This window comes from Theropithecus gelada, chromosome 18 (genome assembly GCF_003255815.1).
Source record: "Theropithecus gelada isolate Dixy chromosome 18, Tgel_1.0, whole genome shotgun sequence".
Lineage (NCBI taxonomy): Eukaryota > Metazoa > Chordata > Mammalia > Primates > Cercopithecidae > Theropithecus > Theropithecus gelada.
The window spans coordinates 47,547,512-47,570,601 of record NC_037686.1 but is presented as its reverse complement, the minus strand read 5'-3'; the positions used below and the strand labels follow the sequence as shown (position 1 = coordinate 47,570,601).

At 37.9% G+C, this 23,090-nt stretch overlaps 1 protein-coding gene across 2 annotated transcripts in view; it reads right to left on the bottom strand.

Annotated features, from left to right (window-relative positions):
• The window catches only part of RAB27B (RAB27B, member RAS oncogene family), a 162,323-nt gene that overhangs the window by 16,406 nt on the left and 122,827 nt on the right, over window positions 1–23,090 (bottom strand). The gene's annotated exons all lie outside the window — the stretch shown is intronic.

Below are 23,090 nucleotides of genomic sequence, written 5' to 3'. Positions count from 1 at the left end.
CTTGGCAAACTTTCCTAGAACTGGGCTAAAAAAATGATGTGGGAAGGATCAAAAGGCTGACAAGTTTAACCTTTTGTTTATTCCTGCACAGTGGCTGATGGTCTTGCTGGTTCTTGGTTCTGTGGATATAAAAGGGAAGAAAAGGTCAGAAGACTACAGTGTTTCAGGAACTGCATCTCACTCAGTCCTTATCATGGTGTCACAAGCTGTACCACAAGAACCAGGAGGACTTTTAGATACAGAGGAGCACTTCATGGGAAGGCGAGGGGCTGAAAAGAGTAGGGAAAAGAACTGAAATGTATCACACCCATGAGGCTCTGTTTAATGAATAATTGTAAAGGTAAAAAGGAGCCCAAGTAATCAGGTGGTGTAGCCCCTCAATTTTTGGATGAGAAGTCACATGCAGAGAAGGAAAATCCAAGATTATTATTATAATTTGAAATACAAAGTGTGTTAGATAGGAACAAGGTAGGAATATTTTTATTTTATATAGAAAGGGAATTTTATCCTGGATATATGCAGAAACAGAATTTCCATAGCTAGAATATCTCAAACGAAGTTGCCCATGGTTCACTCTTACCCACTCTACCTCTCAGCTCCCCCTATTTTTGTTTAATGTAAGTTTCATTAGCACAGAAACTTGATCTCTTTTGTCTACTGCTGGATTCACAGAGCTCAGCTCAGTGGCTGTCATATAGAAGGAGCTCAATACATATTTGTTGAGTGTATAAATTTATTTAAGCTATCTGCAGCCATGCAAATGTCATGATTAATGAAATTAATCTCATGAGCCATTTGTGGAAGAGGCATGCAGCCGAATGCAAGGACTTGGATTCTCCCTTCTTATCAGTGAGGTGAGTGTTTAGATTAAAGGATCACTGTAGTGCTTTCCAGGTCTGGCTTCCTGAGCTCATTTTTGTTTTCTTTTCTTTTCTCTTCTTTCTTTCTTTCTTTTTTTTTTTTAGACAGAATTTCACTCTTGTTGCCCAGGCTGGAGTGCAATGGAGCCATCTCGGCTCACGGCAACCTCCGCCTCCCGGGTTCAAGCGATTCTCCTGTCTCAGCCTCCTGAGTAGCTGGGATTACAGGCATGTACCACCACGCCCAGCTAATTTTGTATTTTTAGTAGAGACGGCGTTTCTCCATGTTAGTCAGGCTGGTCTTGAACTCCCGACCTCAGGCGATCTGCCTGCCTCGGCCTCCCAAAGTGCTGGGATTACAGGCATGAGCCACTGCACCTGGCCCCTGAGCTCATTTTTCTCTTAAGTTGCACAAGAGTACAAAACCTTCTCAAAATAGAATATTTATATCTTCAGAGGAATAGTTTCAAATAACATGAGAAAAGGCAAAGCACAGAGAAACTGCACTCAAAAGTGAAATTTGTGCTGGCAGAGAACACATAAAGCTGTTAATTAAATAGGTCAGGGCTCAGAGAACTGGGATCCTCCGTATAAGCATCAATTTGCCATCTAACATACCCTCATTACTACCTCTTATTTGCATGGCATTTTGCATGGCTCTGAGGATATACTCCTTGCTTGCCAGTGGGGAGCTTGGCAAATGCTACAGTTACGTGTTGATGGCTACTCCACATTTGGAATCACCCACACACACTTTGGTGCTCTTTGCCAGTGTACTGGATAACAATCTCAAGAATGCCTTGACAAACTATGAACCTGTGACTTTAACATATTAAATTAACAGAAACCAACTTAATTTTTTTTTGTCTTTTTTTTTTTTTTTTTGAGACAGAGTCTTTGTTGCCCAGGCTGGAGTGCAGTGGCCCAGACAAGGCTCACTGCAGGCTCCGCCTCCCAGGTTCACGCCATTCTCCTGCCTCAGCCTCCCAAGTAGGTGGGACTACAGGTGCCCGCCACCATGCTCGACTAATTTTTTGTATTTTCAGGGGAGACGGGGTTTCACTGTGTTAGCCAGAATAGTCTCGATCTCCTGACCTCGTGATTCGCCCACCTCCACAACTTAAATATTCTTAAGGCACTTCGGAAATCTCAAAATAGTAGGCAGATAAGGTATCAGCGACATTTCTTTGCATTCCATGTACAAAGTGTCAGTAAAATAAAGCTGTCAAGCACAAGATATTGATTGACTATGAAATACTCGTTCCCATAACCACATTTATGCCCTGGAGGTTAGAATTAAACTATGGGTGGCTAAAGTACTCTAAGGACCTTCTGACTACCAAGAGAACAGAAGGTATGTTTCTGAGGGAAGGGGAAGTTTCTTTAGTGTACTTTTTTTTTTAGCATTTTGTTCTATTAGGAAGGCAGTTAATTTTTATTTCAACTCTACTTAAGGACTATCTAGAATTAATTGATGAGTGTCCGCATGAAAGGTTTCAGATCACAATTGCAAACATAAATTAACATCAACCAAAAAATTACTTTTTCTCTAAATAACATATTTGCCTTTGGCTTAGTTTAGTTGCATCTTTTGAAACTATAGGAATATTCTTTCACTTTTTATTGTGGAAAGTTTCAAACATATACTAAGTTTGAGAGAATAGTATAATCAATTGCTCAGCTTCTAAATTATCAATATATAGCCATTCTTCTTTCATCTGCCTGATAACTCTCCACCTACCAGATTATTTCAAAGCAAATGTCAGACATGATGTTTTTTCATAAATAATTCAATACATATCTGTAGAACAAGATCTCTCAACCTTACCACGATTGGCATGGTATATATCTACAGAGAAGGTTATTATGTTGACTTTTTAAGAATTAGATAGGTCTGAAATCATGTGTTAATGATATTTTAACCTATATTTCACTTACAACAAATCAAAGTCAAGTATGTTTTCATATGTTTAATGGTTTTTCAATTTATTATTTTGAATTTTCTAGATGTACAACCATATCCTTTCTTAATAGAGCTTTAAGGTCTTCCTCTCAAATTCTTATGCTTCCTTTGTTTTTTCTTATCCGCTTTCACTGGCCAATATCTCTATCATAAAATTAAAGAGTAGTAGTGGGGAGTGGATTTCTTTGTTTCTGATTTTAGTTGAAAATGTTTTTAGCGTTTTCCCATTAAGCAACATGCTGGCTGCTTTTAACATGAGTGGTTATTAAATATGTTGATTGAACTTTCTTCCTCTATTGAGATGATCTTCTGATTTTTCTCCTTAGCTGGATTTTAATGGATTTCCTTATGTAGAATCATCTTTATATTTTTGAAATAAATTTTACTTGTTCATGATGTATCATTTTTAATGTGCTGTTGGGTTCTGTTTTTTATATTTTATCTAATTTTAAAAATTGGTATTCATAAGTAAAATTTGTCTTGTTTTTGAAACAATCTTTGGTTTTGACCTTTGCATTATATTAACTTCATAGAATGTAAAATGTTTCCATCTTTTCTGTGCTCTGAAATAGTTCATGTATTCTCGGGATTATCTGATTTTTAAATGTTAGAAAGAAATTCTATGTAAAACCACGTTGTCCTGGTGATGTTGTCTGGGACTGTTTTCTGAATTATCTTCTGTTTTATTTGGTAATTGGTCCATTTAATCCTGTTTTTTCTTAGGTCAGTTTTGTAAAGCTGAAATTTTGTAGAATATTAACCATTTCATCTAGGAATTCAAATGTACTTATATGGAGTTGTACAAACTATTTTCATATGATTTTTAAAATTCCCTCTGTTTTGATACTTATTTCCTACTTGACATTTTTAATTCTGTATATTTGTACCTATTTGTGGAAGGCTTTGGAAAACAAAGCACCAGTGTTATTTCTTCAAGAGTTTATTTTTATTAATAATATAGCCTAGGTCATTAATTCTCTTTCCTACCACCATTCACTTTTCGCTTAGAGTGGCTTCTTCAGCACTACTCTTGTCTTCTAAATTTAATCACACCCACAATTCTGCTGTCCATGAGTTCTCGCACTTCTCCAGTTTTACTCCAGTTTCTATACACCAACTAATAGACAAGTACTGTGAGGTTAATTTCTAGTGAACCTTGAAAATCTGGACATGAATTTGCTAAAACCCACATTTGCTCAAGGAACATTCTTGCTGGGAACTCTGACGCTTGTCAATAATGTTTTGTAGTCAGTGTTGGGAAAGGACTTTTCCCTGATCTAAGACATTTTGCCTGAATTGAATGTGCTTTTAAATCACTGTTTACTAATAATATTGATCAATTCAGATCAACGCTTGTCATGCATTCTGCTACAAATGATTACAACTCAGCAGGACCCAAACCAGCACAAAGCTATTTTGTTCCCAGGTGCAGAACAATATTGTCAGATATTGATGGAAACCAAATGGATTCCATCTGAGAACAACATGAAAGCGAAGGGTTAGTATTATCCCTGAAGCTCACATACGCCCATGGATAGAAAGTGAATCCCTAATTAATATATCCTTTAGAACACTGTTTTGCAGATAAGACCCAAATCTCAGGGTTAGTTAAAACAATGTAGGCTTTTGTCTTCAGGTGAGTAAATGATCAGGAGGAACAAAACAGTACTACACAAATTTGCTGTTTCAGATTCAGAGAAGACTTTGCGAGATTGTGTTTATGGGCTATAAGTAATTGAGAAACATTTTAAAATGCTGATAGCCTAAAATACCTCTTAATAAAAACAGAGAGTTTAGTTCATGACCAGCCTGGCCAACATGGTGAAACCACATCTCTACTAAAAATGCAAACATTAGCCAGGCATGGTGGCACACGTCTGTAATCCCAGCTACTCAGGAGGCTGAGGCAGGAGAATCACTTGAACCCGGGAGGCAGAGGAGGTTGCAGTGAGCTGAGATGACACCATTGTACTCTAGCCTGGGCACTAAGAGAGAAACTCCATCTCAAAAAACAAATAAACAAGCAAACAACAACAACAACAACAAAACAGAGAGTTTAGAATGTCACATCCTTCTTGGAAACATAAATGATAAATGTGTGCAATGCCAAAGCGTGCCCAGGGTTATGCTGAGGGCTAGGTGTACTGGGCCTTTCTTGCATTGCTATAAAGGAATACCTGAGAGTGGGTAATTTGCAAGGAAAAAAGGTTTCATTCGCTCATGGTTCTGCAGGCTTTACAGGAAGCATGGTGCTGGCATTTGCTTGGCTTCTGGGGGAGGCCTCAGGAAGATTACAATCATAGTGGAAGGCAAAAGGGCAGCAGGCACATCATATGGTAAAAGCAGGAGCAAGCCACATACTTTTAAGTGACACAGCCAAGGTTCCTGACTGGGCATCAGAAGTAGAACACCACACTTAATTAGTTCAAGCTGGTGGCCAGAATAAGAATTTAGAGGCATCTCCCCTACTTAGCATCTCTCCCACTTTTATTTTAATAAAATAAAAACTAATCTTGTGCGAACACACTCACTATCACAAAGACAGCACCAAGCCATGAGGGAACCAACCCTGTGACCCAAACACCTCCCAACAGACCTCACCTCCAGCATTGGAAAACTCATTTCAACATGCGATTTGGACGGGGACAAATCTCCGAACTATATCACTAGGTGTGTGTGCAGTTCCATGGGAAGCCACCAGTTTCTTTGGTAAATACTTTGCACTACTGAGGTGTGAGGTGGTGAGAGAGGCAGGCAAGTTCTCGTTTTTTTCTCATGGATTCCTAGTGAGTCTTGCTTCCCCTACTTCATGTCCATCTTTCTTCGCTGCCCCTGGTTCTGCTAACTTCAGGTTCATAAGACATAAAAGCACCAGGTGGCCGGGCGTGGTGGCTCACACCTGTAATCCCAGCACTTTGGGAGTCCGAGGCAGGCGAATCACGAGGTCAGGAGTTCGAGACCAGCCTGACCAACATGGTGAAACCCCGTCTCTACTAAAAATACAAAAATTAGCCGGGCATGGTGGTGGGCGCCTGTAATTCCAGCTACTCGGGAGGCTGAGGCAGGAGAATCGCTTGAACCCGGGAGGCAGAGGTTGCAGTGAGCCGAGATAGCGTCACTGCACTCCAGTCTGGGCAATGGAGTGAGACTCCATCTCAGAAAAAACAAACAAACAAAAAGCACCAGGCTTACAAAGACTGCCCAGCCAGCTCCTACAATTGCATAAGGTCTAATCTGATTAATAATGCTATTGTTCAGTAGCACTCTGCAATGGGAATAGCACAGCCAAGGTTGTTGACTGCACATCAGTAGTAGAACACCACACCTAACTGGCTCAATCTGGTGGCCAGAGATAAGAATTTAGAGGTATCTCTGCCACTTAGCATCTCTCCCACGTTTATTTTAATAAAACAAAAGCTTATTTTAACCAAAAACTCATTTTTGGTTGTTATTATCATTAAAATAAGTTTTTAAACTTAAACCAAAAAAAGTGGGCTCCCCACCTCCTGCTCTTTCCTTTAAAGAGACTGTTCAGGCATTTGCTCAATACTTTAGTGTGACCCACAGCCTACTCCTTATATACACTGCTAGTTGCCACGTGCTACGTGCTCTTCTTGTTCTCTGTCTGACTCTTCATGCCTGCCTTGTGTGACCTGGGGATGAAGGGCTGTCTCACTGACTCATCGCAGCCTCCCTGCCCAGGATCTGTACAGAAAAACCTTTGAACTTGTTTCCTGTTATGGCGGTGCCTTGAATTTGTGCCTTCCATCAAAAACACGAGGAGTTGCCCCACATTGGGTTTTCTCCAGGACACCGAGGAGAAAAAACGGTTTGGCTCCCAGTGCCAGAATGATGGTCAGGCAGGCATAAACTGGACACAGGTCAGACAAGAGCCACCAGAGTGTCTGTCAGTATAAACATTACCTGTTTGAGGGATCCCTGCCCTCACCTCCCCTCCCGTCACAGGTAAGACAACTAGGCATCTGGCTTTCTGCCAGGTAAAAGAAGGATCCCTGCCAGGCGCAGTGGGTCAACCAGTAATCCCAGTACTTTGGGAAGCCAAAGCGGGCGGATCACCTGAGGTCAGGAGTTTGAGACCAGCCTGGGCAACATGGTGAAACCTGTCTCTACTGGAAATACAAAAAAAATTAGCCTGGTGTGGTGGCACATGCCTGTAATCCCAGCTACTAGGGAGGCTGAGGCGGGAGAGGTGCTTGAAACCAGGAAGCAGAGGTTGCAGTGAGAAGATATCGTGCCACTGCACTCCAGCCTGGGCTACAGAGTGAGACTCCGTCTGGGAGCGCGGGGTGGGGGGCAGGGGCGGGGTGGGGGAGGCAGGGAGAAGGAGCCCATCAGGATCCCCTGAGAGTCACACTGTAAACACCCAAGTCCATCTGCCCTTCATTTCCCTTTAGGACAGTGTTGCTAGCAGATCTGGGATTGGAACCCCAATTTAGCTGGGGGCTCTCAAAACACACTCATAGTGATTCTGGTTTTTTTGATAAAACTCTCACTGATAAAACTTTCCAGAATGTTGGTAATCCAGCATCAGGTACCTGTCTTTATTTTTTTAAGTTTAGAAAATTAAAGCATAGATATTGTTACAGCTAGGATAGGGCCATGAACAGAACTGCTATTTCAAATCTGACATTCTGCATAACTTACTTTCAACCTATACATTCCAGTTTTGAAAGACAGCCATATAATTACCATATGAAGGTATCCTGCTTATATATCCTAATAACCAGCTGAGAGGGTCTTTCAGTGAACTGGCCTATAGTTGAAGTGTTTATCGCATATTCAATTTCAATATTTCTATACTCACTGAAACAAAGTTATGAGCATTTAACATAAGCTTATTTAACTCTAAGGTGTAGTTTTGGCATTTCCCTCCAAATTCTCCAAAAGAAGACCTGTAGATGCTAACTTGTCTTAAAATCAAATAGCAAATGGATCAAAGAACTTTATATCCATCTATCGACCTTCAGCTCACATTGATGACAAGGAAGGGGAAAATTTGGCTCCTTGTCTAATTTACAGCCTATTAAGCCAAAGGAAGAAAAACTGTTTCATGGTTTGGAATAGGGCACCTTCAGAGATTACCCTCAAGTTAAAGGCCTCGTGAAATCCATAAAGGGTAACTGGAAACTTCGTAGATAGTTCTTTACAACATTATGGTATAGAATTTTATGGTTATTTACCCAGACAGGTACACTTGGCAATTTTTATGTACCAACTAACATAATTTCCACATAAATCTAATAAGTTTTCACCGAACAAAGCAAATTATGACTATGAAGAGAAAAAGGCCACACACATACACACACACAAGGCCATTGCAGTAACAATAGCAAAAATATAAAAAATTAGAAAGGAATATTTGAGGCAGCTCAAATGATAGTAGAATAATGATAAAACAGTGCCTGATATATATGTATGTATTTAATCATATATATACTTAATATATAATATATCTTTAATCAGGTACTGTTCTATCATCATTCTATTATCATCTGAGTCTATTATCATTTAGTCTAAGCACTAAACACTAATGATTAACACATTTAGTCTTTAAAACAATGCCACAACACTACACATTTAATTTAATCCCTCTCAAAATCTAGTTGACTTTTCACAAAAATCACAAGCTGATCCAAAATTCATATGAAAATGAAAGGGACACAGAATAGCCAAAACAATCTTGACTGAAAAATAATAAAGTTGGAGGACTTATACTTCTCAACTTCAAAACTTACTGCAAAGTTATAGTAATCAAGAGAGTGTAGCACTGGTATAAGGATAGACAAATAGATCAAAGGAAGACAAGTGGGAGTCTAGAAATAAACTCTTACATTTAGGGTCAATTGTGACAAGGGTGGCAGGACAAATAAATGGGAAAAAGAATAGTCCTTTCAACACAGAAGCTTTAATAGAAAAATTAACCTAAATGGATCATAGACCTAAATATAAGAGCTAAAACTATGAAACTCTTAGAAGAAAATATAGGAGTAAGTCTTCATAACTCTGGATTAGGTAATGATTTCTTAGACTCAAAAAAAAAAAAAATTAAAAAATTTTGTGCTTCAATAGACACCATGAAAAAAAGGAAAATACAACCCCTAGGCTGGGTGAAAATACCTGCAAATCATGTATGTGATAAGGAACTTGTATCCAGACTACATAAAGCACTCTTTAGCTCAATAAAAAGACAAATAAGCAAACTTTAAAAATGAGCAACGGCTTTGAAGAGATATCTTCTCAAAGACTACATATAAATGGCACATGAAAAGAAGACAAAACAGCATTAGTTCTTAGAAAAGCATGAGTCAAAACCGCAATGAGATATCACTTTACACCCACAAGGATGGGTATAAAGAGACGGACAGTAACAAGTGTTGTTGAGGATGTAGAAAGTTGCAACCCTCCTATATTGCTGGTGGGAATGTAAATGGAGCAGCCACGTTGGAAAACAGTTTGGCAATTCTCCAAAAATTTAAACATAGATTTAACGCATGACCCAATAATTCCACTTCTGGGTCTAGACACAAAAGAAATGAAAACATATATTCACTCAAAGACTTGTACATGAATGCTCATAGCAGCATTATTGATAACAGCCCCAAATTATAAACAAACCAAACGTCCATCCACTGAATGTGTAGACAAAATGTGGCATGTATGTACAATTCAATGTTATTCTCCATAGAAAGGAATGAAGTGCTTATAAGGTAACAATATGGGTAAACCTTGAAGACATTATGTTAAAGTAACAAAATCAGAAGCAAAAGCCAAATATTTTATGATTCTGTTCATATGAAATGTCCAGAATAGATAAATCCATATAGACATAATGTATAGGCGCTTTTGCCAGCAGCTGGTGAGAGGAGGATTGAGGAATGACTGCCAGTGGATATGGGTTTCTTGGGAGGAAGGGTGAAAGTGTTCTGGATTTAAATAGTAATGGTAGCACAACTTTGTGCATATTCTAAAAAAACACTGAACTGTACTCTTTAAAAGAATAGATTTTATGATACATGAATTACATTTCAATAAAGCTGTTATTGAAAACCCCAACAAGGTAAGAATGTTATATTTTCTCTTACAAATAATTTTTCAGGCCTAGCTCTACAACACTTGTTTGTTTGCATTGTAGTTACTTACTAGTAAGTATCATGCATATTCAAACAATAATACCCTCCTGAAACCAAATGGAAATTGCCTATAGAATACATTTTATCTATAGGCCATAGAATCCATTTCTATCAAAAATTAGAAAAGAATATTTGAGACAACTCAAATGATAATAGAATAATGATAAAACAGGGACTGATGTAGATAAATATATTCAAACATATATACCTTTAATCACCTATATATTTAATCATATATTATATATATTTAATCAGGTACTGTTCTATCATTATTCTATTATCATCTGAGTCTATTACCATTTAGTCTAATCACTAAACAGTAACGATTCACACATTTAATCTTTAAAACAATGCCACAACACTACACATTCAACTTATTCCTTCTCAAAATTTAGCTATCTTTTTGCAAAAATCACAAGCTGATCTTAAAAACTCATATGGAAATGAAAGGGACACAGAATAGCCAAAACAATCTTGACTAAAAAATAATTCTCACAAATAAAGTAATTCATTATTTATAAAAATGTTTGTCATTTGACAAAGTTCCAACAGCCAATCTACTGTGCACAGGTGCTTACAGATCAGGAGTGAGTAGTTGAAAATCATTGAGAAACAGCAGGGCAGGTTGGTGATCCAGGCACCGCCAAGGGATCCTGGATCAGAACTGGAGCATGTATATAATCCAGTGGGTCCCACACTGGGGATCATCAATATTCCCTGTGAAGTTTACAAATACCAACTCGAGGGACTCTCTGGATAAGCTGAAGCAGAGTGTCTTCAGGCAGGTCTTGGACAAACGGGAGCTTAAATATTCCACTAGAAATCAACAGAAGAGCAACCAGGTCTGAAAACTATTTTTCTCCATCCTCATCCTTCACTTTGAGACATGTTTAGAAGGCACTATTCCAGAATCTTGAGACTCAGTAAATCCCTTCAGCACCCCATTCCGGTGTAGAAAACCCATTGGTCAAGAAAAGAGCCCATTTATCTATTAATAATTTGATCCTGTGGCAGTTTAGAGCAATTTCTCCTTACTGATGGCTATCAGCAAAGCTTGGCACATAGCTTGCAGATTTCTCCTTCTGCTGAAAACTGTTATAAATGTCCTTAATATGCTTTCCCCACTACATATGATTTTGTTCCCTCACAAATTCTAAATTTCCCTGAAAATTAGGAGTAGCCCCCAAAATATTATAATTTTACTCACTCAAAACAGATGCACTGAGATGTTATATAAATGTTTGGATTAAATAAACTCACTTCAAGAATTTTTGGAAAGATTTATCATTTGATTTCAAAAATTTTTCTGCTTGTCTTCTTAAGTTGGTTGCATGACTCAATTTTTCTAAGGGAGTCATGCTTTTTTTTTTTTCTTTGAATGCTTTCCTAGATCCTTTCTGCCAGGACTCCAGCTAAGGAACAAGAAAAATAAATGTAAATTGCTTGAAATTCTGTGAAGCTGTATATTGAAAGAATCTTTCAAATAAGTCTCTTCTGAGACTGAAAACACTTGTGATGCGATGAAGCAGAACCAATGTCATTGAGCAGACTAGGAAGTACACCCAAAGAGGCCAATGCCTTCCCTAAGATCAGTCACCAAGACAGGAAAATGGGTTTTCCTAACTTAGTGGTTCTCAAACTTGGCTGCTTTAAAAACTCCCCAGTGCCCAGGCCATACACCAATTTAAGTATTACAAATCTGAATTCTGATATGACAAAAGTATGTGTACCTTTTAACACTCTCCCTAATGATTCCAACATGTAGCCAGGGCTAACAAGCACTGCCCTACCTCTTAGTCCAGAAACTCCTCACTGCCAATGAATGATTCCTAAGTCTCACTCTACAGCTACTAGAAGAGTAGACTATACTCATAAAGACATATCTTTTCCTAAGACAGTGCTTAGTTAGGAAGATGTCTCCTTTCCCACCATAGGCACCTGATTCAATGGGCTCACCAGCACCAGTCGCAGCATGATTCATTGCCCTTATCATGAAAATGATATGCCACCCTCAGTGAAGCAGATAATCCATCCCTTTTCTCTGTAGATTTATGTGATATACGAAAGGATATTACATTTATATATGCAAATTGAAGTTTCTACTCCTAAACAACGTCTCCATAGAGAAAAAGATTGGGTTTTAAGTTAAAAATATGGCTCATTTAATAAAATGCTTTATTAAGTTTTCTGACATTGGCTTATTACTTGCAAATTGGGTTCATTTTCTAGGTAACTGCTGCTTTGAGGAAGTCATGCCAAAGTTCCGCTGCTTTGCTTTGTTATCAGAGAAAGGACAAGCTAATCAAAATATCTGCCTACAAGTTCTGCCTCTCTGAGATGTGGGGAAGCTGAATTAGATAGCATCTATAGGTTCGTAGGCAAATATCTATGAAAATAAGATGTGTCATTTATTAAAAATTTCTCACTTAAATATAATTCTAGATAACTCACAGAGCTATTTGATTCCAAGGAAAAGCCAAGATCTCTTTAGAAAAAGAATGTTGGCTATTGATTGTTTTAGCAGATATTTTACAAGAAGCATTTTATGAGTTGAATAAATGCTGGAAAATGGATATTATATCTACAGAGTATGGAGTTAGTCCAAAGAAGGTGCGTGTTTGTTTCACCAGGCTCTTTCTACCCTACATAGATGCCTATGGAAATAAAAATTTCTGACTTGGAACTTTCCTTCTGCGATGTGCACGATTTGAAACTGAACAGAAAATAAGGAAGGCAATTACATATGATTCTTAACTCTTATGTGATTGGGGAAAATATTTCTTCATCCGCTAACTTATTTGGAATGAATTCTACCTCAGAAAATCTAGGGTTCTAAATCTGACAGAGGAGTTCAGAGGAGAGAGGAAAAACTCATAAAGGGATGTGTGGTGGGGTGGGCAGAAATAATCAGGAGGGCTTCATGGAGGAGGTGAGATGAGAGCTGGAGTTTGATAGCGAAAGGAGTGAGGGAGAGCTGGAATGAGGAGAGTGGTGGTCCTGGAGGTAGAATATGCACGAATGTCATTGGTTACAGGAGATTCGGTTTAGATGGAAGCAGAAGCTTCTGGGGCCTTGGCAGATGAGGTGGGATCCGAAGGGTCATTGTTGTCTATGGTATAATGGAAAGAGGCAGGCATTGGAATCCACAGCCCTGAGTTGAGAAGCTCAATTTTAGCCATTTACCAACTACAGGAAAAAGTACTTAACCCTTGATTCTTAGGATGTTTATCTGCAGTCGTGCGTATGTAACATACCTGGCTCCCTCGAAGAGGAATTCACATGAATTCCTCTCCACTCTTGACATGCCAAGAAATAGGGAACCACAAAACCCTTTTGACAAGTACCCAATGTAACAAAAACACAAAACAACTAATCAATTATTATAGGCTACTTATTAATCTAACTGAAGTTACCAACTTCATCAGAGCAAAGGTAGTATAGAAATCTCAAGGGAAAGGCATGGCTGAGTTTTTAAAATCTGGTTTTACTTTGCTTCACAAAGCACTAGATTATGCACTAGATTTCAGCCACTTCATCCCCTACTGGAGCTCTGATTAAAAATACAATATGTCAACATTGACTAATTACAGCTTTAATGAGTCTACTGTTTACCTCTTGGAAGTAACCTAATTGTTTGACCATGTTTCAAACTCACCTAGTGTTTTCCAATATAAAACATTTATAATTTTTTCTTTGTCGAGTTTCACTCTCCAGCTGTTACTGGTGAGAAAAGTCATCATTAGCACAAAGACATTTACAGCTATGACCACCTTTCCCGCTGTTGGGTGCTTTTTAAAGTTTAATCAGGACAGAGCAGAAGGCAGATTCTTGGTGCCTCACTCAGAGCCTGCTAAGGATATGACAACGGAGAGTGCCATTCCCAATTCTACAATATTCTTTAGCTTTCAATTTGGTGGTTTTTTTTGGATTAATTGCAATTTTTGGTTGACAAAAGTCATGAAATATTTGAAAGTGTGGATGGTTTAATGAGATTACACTTATAAAAAGGTTGCTACTTAGAACTGTGCATTATGCTTTTGCTAAACTTTTCATTAAGTTGGGACAGGGATCTTCATATGGAAACATATTCTGTTGACTACTGATATTCAGTGACTGTTCTTGCTGAAAACGAATCACAAATTCAGTAATAAAATAAAATAAACATCAAGAATTATAGTTCTTACAAACTCAGATTTGTTATAAGACAGTTGTTATGACATAGGTTTGCCTGTATTTTCCAGACTTGATCTAAAAGGAAAGTTTGTGGCACTCGGAAAGGACACAGACTGGGGTGTGTTACATCTCATCTCTGCAAAGTCACCGCCCTGAAGTCTACTCCTGGCCAGGCAAAATTATGACAATTTCCATTAAAAAGTGACATGTTAATTTCTCATATATTTGAACAAAAGGGAACATATAACTTACTACATTAAGTCAAACACTAAAAGGTAAATGTTAACATTTTAGTGGAATAAAGATCACAAAAAGTTATCATTCACAAAGAATAGATTTGCTGTATCTGACACTTCCAGTTTATTGATGATCCAGTCTCAAAGAAATTCTTGGAGATCATTCTGCCCCTCCAGTGTCAAAGAATGCTCTTCCTAACTCGTTTCTGTTAATTTTTAAAAAGGCAAATCCAAATCCAAATTTTATTTTATAAGTTTCCAATAACCTAAACTGCAAGCAGTGGAGCGGAGAGAAGGGGATTTTTAACAGCTAAACTCAAGAGTTTTCCTGCTGGAACCTGAGCCCATTTTTGTAGGTGTTATTCTTACAACAAAAGGCATAATTATGAAAACTAAAGGTTTACATGTTAAAGTTCAAGTATATAAATTCTAATGCATGGTATAACAAAATAGAAATGCTTCACATTTGCTCTATCTATGAATACATTGAGTTGAGTATATCACTGTATGTAACTATGAGAGGGTTTATATTTTAGAAGAATGTTAGCACTGTCCTTTTCTGATAATATCACTCAGTAGTTAATCAACTAGTTCATATTTACACGATGACGATTACAGGCTAATATAAAGGTCCATTATCTTTCTCCTAATCAAGCAAAGGTTGGGACTATGATGTTGTAAACTTTAAAATCTTCCAACATCATCTGAAAGAACTGATTTTCCCTGGGATTTAAAATCGAAACTAGTTTTATAAATCTAACTAAGGGGGCGGGCGCGGTGGCTCACGCCTGTAATCCCAGCAGTTTGGGGGGCCGAGGCGGGCAGATCACCAGGTCAGGAGATCGAGACCATCCTGGCGAACACTGTGAAACCCCGTCTCTACTAAAAATACAAAAAAATTAGCCGGGCGTGCAGTCGCCTGTAGTTCCAGCTACGGGAGGCTGAGGCAGGAGAATGGCATGAACCCGGGGGGCGGAGCTTGCAGTGAGCGGAGATCGCTCCACTTCACTCCAACCTGGGCAACAGAGCGAGACTCCGTCTAAAAATAAATAAATAAATAAAAAATTAAAAAGTAAATCTAAGGGGAAGATGAACGTGTTGAATATCCTTTATCTCATGGTATACAGGTTTATATTTTCTTAAGCAATCTAATTAAATAGGACAAAATAGGAGGAATGAGTATAAGGATGCAAGCTACAATTTTTTCCTGAAGCATAACAGCACTGAGTGGGCTATGTCATGTTTATGGATTATAGAGGATGAGCAGGGTCGTAATGAGTGCATGTGCACATGCGTCTGCATGCCTGCCCACATGTGCACACTTGAATGCACATGCATGAACACATGAGCATACACAACATACACAGGCAGGTCAAACATGCGCCCATCATTAAGCTGGTGCATGCACATCTTCTATTTATATGCCAGTCTTCTATTTAACCTGATCGTGCCAGAAGATATGTCTATTTCGAATGTTTATGGAGTAAACTAGAAATATATATAATTTGCAATACAAATTTTATAAATTATACAAATTTGAAATTTTTTAATATTCATAATTCAAAGTAGGAGAGTGAGATGCTCTTTTTTATTGATAATTTGAAAGTTATCCAACATGCAAAAGCTACTCTACCTCTAAAGGGTGTGGTGGGTACGATGGAAATGATTCGTAAGTCTCTTTACCTGGAAGTAAGGTGGAATTATTTCCTGGATGGGCAGAAGAGAACAGAGGAGAGAGTGTTTTGTAAAAGGTGTGAGTGGGTAGGTAAGACAGCACATGTCATCAGACTTGTTAAATGAACACTGACAGAGTACCCAGGTGGAGACCTTATGAGGTTGGGCATTAAATGTGGAACAGGGCGCTTCAAAAGGAAAGATCAAAAAGTTTCCTGGGGACTCTATATTGTTAACGGTCTCTCTGGTTCCTGACTTTGATAAAAATGAATACAGCAAATACATTTATGAAACCTTTGCATGCAGAACACTAAACCTAGGAGAGAGAAGAAAATGAAATTCTTCCTTCATTTATGGAAATATATGAACAGTAGTTTAAAAATATTTGAAAAGCAACAATTATGATGTCCTAGGTAAGAAATTAAAGAAAGACTGTGGGTTTTATCATTGGAATTAGAGTTCACAATATGCTTGTGGCATAGCTTCTTTTACGAAACAAAGATATTAATCTTCCCCCAGATTAACTCATTAACTCGCCCAGCAAACATTTATCAGGTGCTACTATGCATTGGGCACACAGTTTATTGTGAAGATTACATGAAGCATCCTAAAAGGCTCCACTGCTCCCTCTCCAGCAAGACCACTGTAACAGCTGAAATGGCCACATGCCCTGGTCTGCTCAGCACAGGCCCAGTTGACATTCCCTGTTGTTAGTGGCACCCACCTTCACCCTCTGAAAGGCCCTGCTTTGGATAAACTGCAAGGTCACTGCAACTAATAAGAGCCTCCTAACTTGTCTCCATGCCCCCAGTTTTGCCCTTCCCCCATCCATTCTCCACATAACAAGCAGAGTTATCTTTTAAAAATATAAGTCAGACCACATTACTGTTCTGCTTAATATTTTCCAGTGGCTTCCCATCAAACTGAAAATAGAACCTAAAGCCACTTGTCTGGCTTACGAAATGCTGCATGATCTGGCTCTGGCTACTTCTCTACTAATACTCTTTGCCCTCTTTCCTATATTTCTTGAAGGAGCCAAGTTTCATCCTGCCCCAAGGCCTTTGCACTTGCTGTTCTCTCTACCTGAACTTTTCCTTCTCCCCAACTTTCATAAGCTGACTCCTAATTATCATTCAGTTCTCAGCTGAAATTTTTCTTCCTCAGAGAGATTTTGCAGAACCCTGTATCTAAAGAAGGCTCCCATTCATTTTCTGTGGCTTCCCATATTTTAATTCTTTTTATAGCCTTTCTCCCCAGCTGATGTCTGTCTTCTTGTTCATTAACACTTGCTTTTCCCTCTAGGGTGCAAGCTCTAGGAAGGCAGAAGCTTTGCACGTCTTGTTTACTTTAGGGTCTAGCTCACTATAAGTGTTCAACAAATGTTTGCTGGAAACCCTAATATATACCCTGTTGGATCTAATTCAGTGTGGTTGTATAATAAAGACTACTGGTCTTGGAGAACTTCAGGGTGTGCATATAAGAAAACTGAACACTGCACTTTATATAAGAAAAAGTATCTCTGCTCAAAGGTACCTTATATGTTGAATCCAAAGAAGAATCCAGTTCAAAATTCACAAATATAAAAGCTATAGAATTAAGGGACCCTGATGAATGAGTATATACTTTTCAATAGTACACTGAACCCTGTCAATAGCTGCATTTAAGACAGCAAATTACTGAATACCTACTTTTGCTTCTGTGGTTTTCAGAACCATGCTCGGTAAAAATATGTGTTGGGGATTTTAATGAGCTACTGGAACGGGTCTTATTTAGGTGCTGAAGGGTAAGACTCCTGAAGAAGAATTCCATTCAAGAGAATCATTGGCTCAAATGCCTACTTCTACCTTGTATCCAAGGCTGCTAATGGAGCAACAGAACACCTTGGACATCACCCTTTGATGATATATATTATATAATACAAATAATTTGTACTTTAAATGAAGGCAAGAATCATGTTAAATCAGGGGTCCCCAACCCTCATGCTATGGACCCTTACTGGTCAGTGGCCTGTTAGGAACTGGGCCGCACAGCAGGAGGTGAACAGCCAGAGAGCAAGCAAAGCTTCATCTGTATTTATAGCTACTCCCCATGGCTCACATTACCACCCAAGCTCCGCCTCCTGTCATATCAACAGCAGCATTAGATTCTCACAGGAGCATGAATTCTATTGTGAACTGCGCATGCAAGGGATCTGGGTTGCATGCTTCTTATGAGAATCTAATGCCTGATGATCTGTCACTATTTCCCACCACCCCCAGATGGGACAGTCTAGTTGCAGGAAAACACCTCAGGGCTCCCACTGATTCTACATTATAGTGAGTTGTATAATTATTTCATTATATATTATAATGTAATAATAATAGAAATAAGGTGCATTTGAATCATCCCGAAACCATCCCCCCTACCCCAGTCTGTGAAAAAATAGTCATGAAACCAGTCCCTGCTGTCAAAAGGTTGGGGACTGTTGTTTTAAATGGATAAATATGGCTAGTGTTTCAGGAAAATTCAAGAGAACATTGTCATTAAAGGATATAAATAACTCACATTATATGTAAACTAAAGGATGAAGCTTGTATGGTACCATTATTTTTATTTTGGACTTGATTCTTCAGCAGCTTATAAATTAATTGTTCTGTAAGGGACTGGACTCTGAAAGCAGGTCTGCTTGTAGACAAATTTCAGCTATGTTGAGTTCTCAGAACCTGTATTATAGAGATCTAAATGGTGGGCTAGGAAATTTCACACTTAATCATTTTTTTAATCTCTACATATTTTTAAAGTAAAGGTTATGTTTAATCTCATTACTCCCACAACCACCTAAACTAAGCCTTTCATTGATTTGCAGAGTAGCTAGTAAAGAGGCACAACATATTTGTTAAATGGTTAATAGAAAAGACACAAAGAAAAAATTGGAATGGGACATATTTCTACCAAGGAAAATCCTAAATGGGAAAGTGGAGAACCAGAAGCTTACTAGAATAAAGTCAATAGGCACATGGAGAGACACTTAAGAATGAAAAAGTGTGTATGTGGGTGGGTGGGAGGATCCGAAGTCAAGCGCCTGTCTTCCCTTTCTGACAATTTTGTTCCTGGCTGACTCTAAAGATATTGCAAAAATTTCTAAATATCTGTATTTTAACTGGTCTCAGCCCACGTTTGTTGAACTCAGGATTCTAAAGACTAATGTAAATAATTAACCTGGGAGAAACCTCTCTGCCCCTTACTGGTGGCATTTCATTGAATGTACAATATTCTGCACTTTCACTAATCCCCAAAACTAAAGCTATATGTTGAAACAAGATGCAGTAAATGGTGGGGAGTAAAGAAGGAATATCAAATTGTTCATCTAGAAGTTATAAATACATATTGGCATTACTGGATTCTAGATGTAAAAGAAGCCACAGGCAAAAAGCTACACAAAAAATACAAATGAAAGAGGGTGGAAGAAAGAGGATAATGTGAGGTGAAAAAACATTAGATGTGAGATTATGAAAGGTCTAGGCTGGAAAAAAGGGAATTTTATAAACTAACAAAAGCTATATATCATTCTGCGCTTATAACAGGTAGTCTATCCAAAAGTAGATGAAGGGAATTACTAACAGTAATACCCATAAAAAAAACCCACTGTATACAAATCATGTATGATTGTGATACTTCCAGAAAAGACAGAATCAAGTAATTTCATACCAATTAACAGGATTAGCAAAACATCAAGTAGTTAACCTAGTTTCCATTTCTCTTCTTTCACAGTACTTAGAGAAAACTATACTTACAATTTCATTGTTGCTGTCACAGCATTATCTTTTGAATTCTGGGCCAAGACCCAAGTCAAAATTACTCGAATCAATCAAATTGTGGTTTCATGATTTTATATATACATACACACACACACACATATATATACACACACACACACACATATATATATAGAGAGAGAGCACAAGTCCACAACTTGCCATAGACTGCCAGGAATCAAGTTCTCTCTGAAATTCAGACTTTATAAAGTTCTTTCTCATCTACTTATTGCTGAATGTTAAGATTTCAAGTTCAGTTGCTCTTCTAAAGATGCTTCTAGGTGAATTGAGATTGCCACAATTAAAAGAATTTAAGATCCCATTGCAGTTCTATGGTCTCTGACTCATAATTGTGCCCTCACTGACACATTGCCAAGTTACTCAGAACACAGCATATCCTCAGTTTTCAAAAAGAACATCAAGACAGTTCATTCAACCTTTACTGAACATCAACTATATGCAAGAGACTTTCAAAACTGCTTTAAAGATGGAGGCAGATGAAAACACCTAAGCCAGGAATAGAATTCAGTCCTACTCTCCTCCCTGAACCTATGCCTCAAATTTACTGGAAGATAATATTATCAGGAAATGACCTTGAAACAGATACTCATATTGTGTTCTCCGCTGCAGAAACCAGAATGGTTTTGTGGTCTGTCTCTACATCCTGAATTTCAAAACACACACCCATAAAGGAAGAGAAACAAGATAGTTGGCATGTGCAGGAACAAGATATTTGCCCCTAGTGTTTTAAGTCAATTCTTTCATTTTAGTGGCATGTCAAGGCATGGATATGATATACACACAACTTGAGGGCAACAATAAGATTCATTAGCAAAAGACACTATTTCTTTTCCCCTGAAATCACAGCTTATAATTATATCCTTTCAACTTTTTTTTTTTTAATAAGCCCTTCATGCTCAGGTGATCCAAGGCATGTGAACCAACAAACACAAAATCCAGAACTACCTTGTAAAGGCTTTAATAGAGATCAAAGAAACTTGAGCCTGAAGAAATTTGACCTGTTTGGTTTCTCTTGACTGGTTCTCTCAAGAAGGCATTTTGGCTGAGATAAGCATCTGCTGAGAAATGGAAACAGCTGTTCTGAATCATTTTCCAAATTAAAAATAGGAGTTTCTGAATAGTGTGAAGAAAGGTGGAATCTCAAAATTATGCCATATTGAGAAGTATCCTTACTAAGAATTTTGGGTTAAACATGTGGTTTGAATCCTAGCTCCTCACAGTATTAGCTATGTGGCTTGAACAATTTCTTTAACCTGGTCCTCAGATCCCTCTTGTATAAGTAGGGATTTGTAGGGTCATACGGTATATGTGAAGCACCTGGCGTACCACTTAGCCAGTGGGGAGATCTTGAGTAGGTGGAAATGATCTCTTGGTACTAAGTACTGTCTGCAACCATTTCTTCGCAACCTTTGCATTTCTTTGTTACAAGTGTTGCAACTGCAAACACTCACTAACAACATTTCTCATTTTGTGCATTAAACCTAAATAATAACTGAAATTAAGAGCTCTGTTGTTAGTAAACCTGTGTTTATCTGAAACACAGAATGCTCAAATACAATGAACAAAAGTAGCATAAAATACAAAATGTGCTCTAAAGGGTTTACAATTTAAAAACTGATTTTTGTGTGATCACCAAAATAAGTATTAAGTAAAAACAGGTGGAAAGAATTGAACGGTGGAAAAAACAGGTGGAAAGAATTGAAAAGCTTAAAATGGGTGCTTTTTTGTGTAAATTATTCCTCAATTAAACACAATCACAGAAAAAAATACTGTTGCCCAAGAACGATTCTTGGGATTCTGATGAAATTGGTCTGGAGTGTGTAGCTTGGGCATAGGGAGTTTTAAAAGCGTTTTAGGCGATTCTAATGCAGAAAAAAAGGAAAAAAAATAACAGACAAACAAGATGCAGAATAGGGTGGATAATAATTTACTGATGCCATGTTTAGCCAATAAAATTCAGGACACCCAGTTTAATTTGAATTTCAGATGAAACACCAATTTATTTTTTAGTGTCAATATGTCCCAAATACTGCTCACTTAACTGATGTCCCGTATTTCATTTGGCAACCCTAAATAGTACGCTAATTCTTGTGCCAAAAAGGGGGAAAAGAATTATATATGTGCCTAATTGTTTTTATATGCGTAAGATAGATTTTGCAGGTTTGCTTCTGGGTAGACAAACTACCACAGGAGACAAGGAGGAAAATGACGTTTTTTATGGTATACTTTGGTGCTTTTTGAATTTTGAATCACATAAACATATTACATATTTTTAAAACAAACACTATTATAAAGTTGAAAGATAAACAATTTCTAACAGGATCTAAAAATCAATATAGGGAGACAAAATGAATAATACATGTGATGCACCTAGCAAACAAAACCAATAGAAGTTTGCCTAAATATTTGGTTCTATTACACTCATTTTCTCAGTGTAGTCAGATATCTATAGAATATTAACAAATACTTTTTCAGTTGCCAGACTATAACTCAAATTAATATTAGCAACCTCCTGTTGCATTGCACTTCCATATATTAGTTCATTGAATCTTCAAAATAATCTTCAGATGTTTTGCAAATTAAAAGGCTTAAACTCAGAAAGGGTAAATAATTTGCCCAAGACCACACAGCTAATGAGTAGCAGCCTGAGGTTTGAAGGTCTGTAAAAATCCACAGCCCTTTGCTTTTAAATACAACACAACACAACACTCTCTTTAGGAATATGTATTCCTAAAGAGTCAGAAAATTCGTCTTTAGGCATAAATATCAATGTAAAAAGGAAAAGCACTGAATAAGTCCCTTCATCAGTCACTGAGCTATGAAACGTGACACACTGGCAAAAAAAAATGTATTCTGAAGCCAGGCATTGTAGCTCACGCCTGTAATCCCAACACTTTGGGAGCCTAGGATGGGTGGATCACTTGAGGCAGGAGTTTGAGACCAGCCTGACCAACATGGCGAAACGCCGTCTGTACTGAACATACAAAACATAGCCAGGCATGGTGGCACGCGCCTGCAGTCCCAGCAACTTGGGAGGCTAAGAAAATCGCTTGAACCAGGGAGGCAGAGGTTGCAGTGAGCTGAGATCGCACCATTGCACTCCAGCCTGGGTGACAGAGTGAGACTCTGTCTCAAGGGAAAAAAAAAAAAAAATTTATATATATATATATAAAATACATACATATATAAATGTATATAAAATATATAAATATATATTA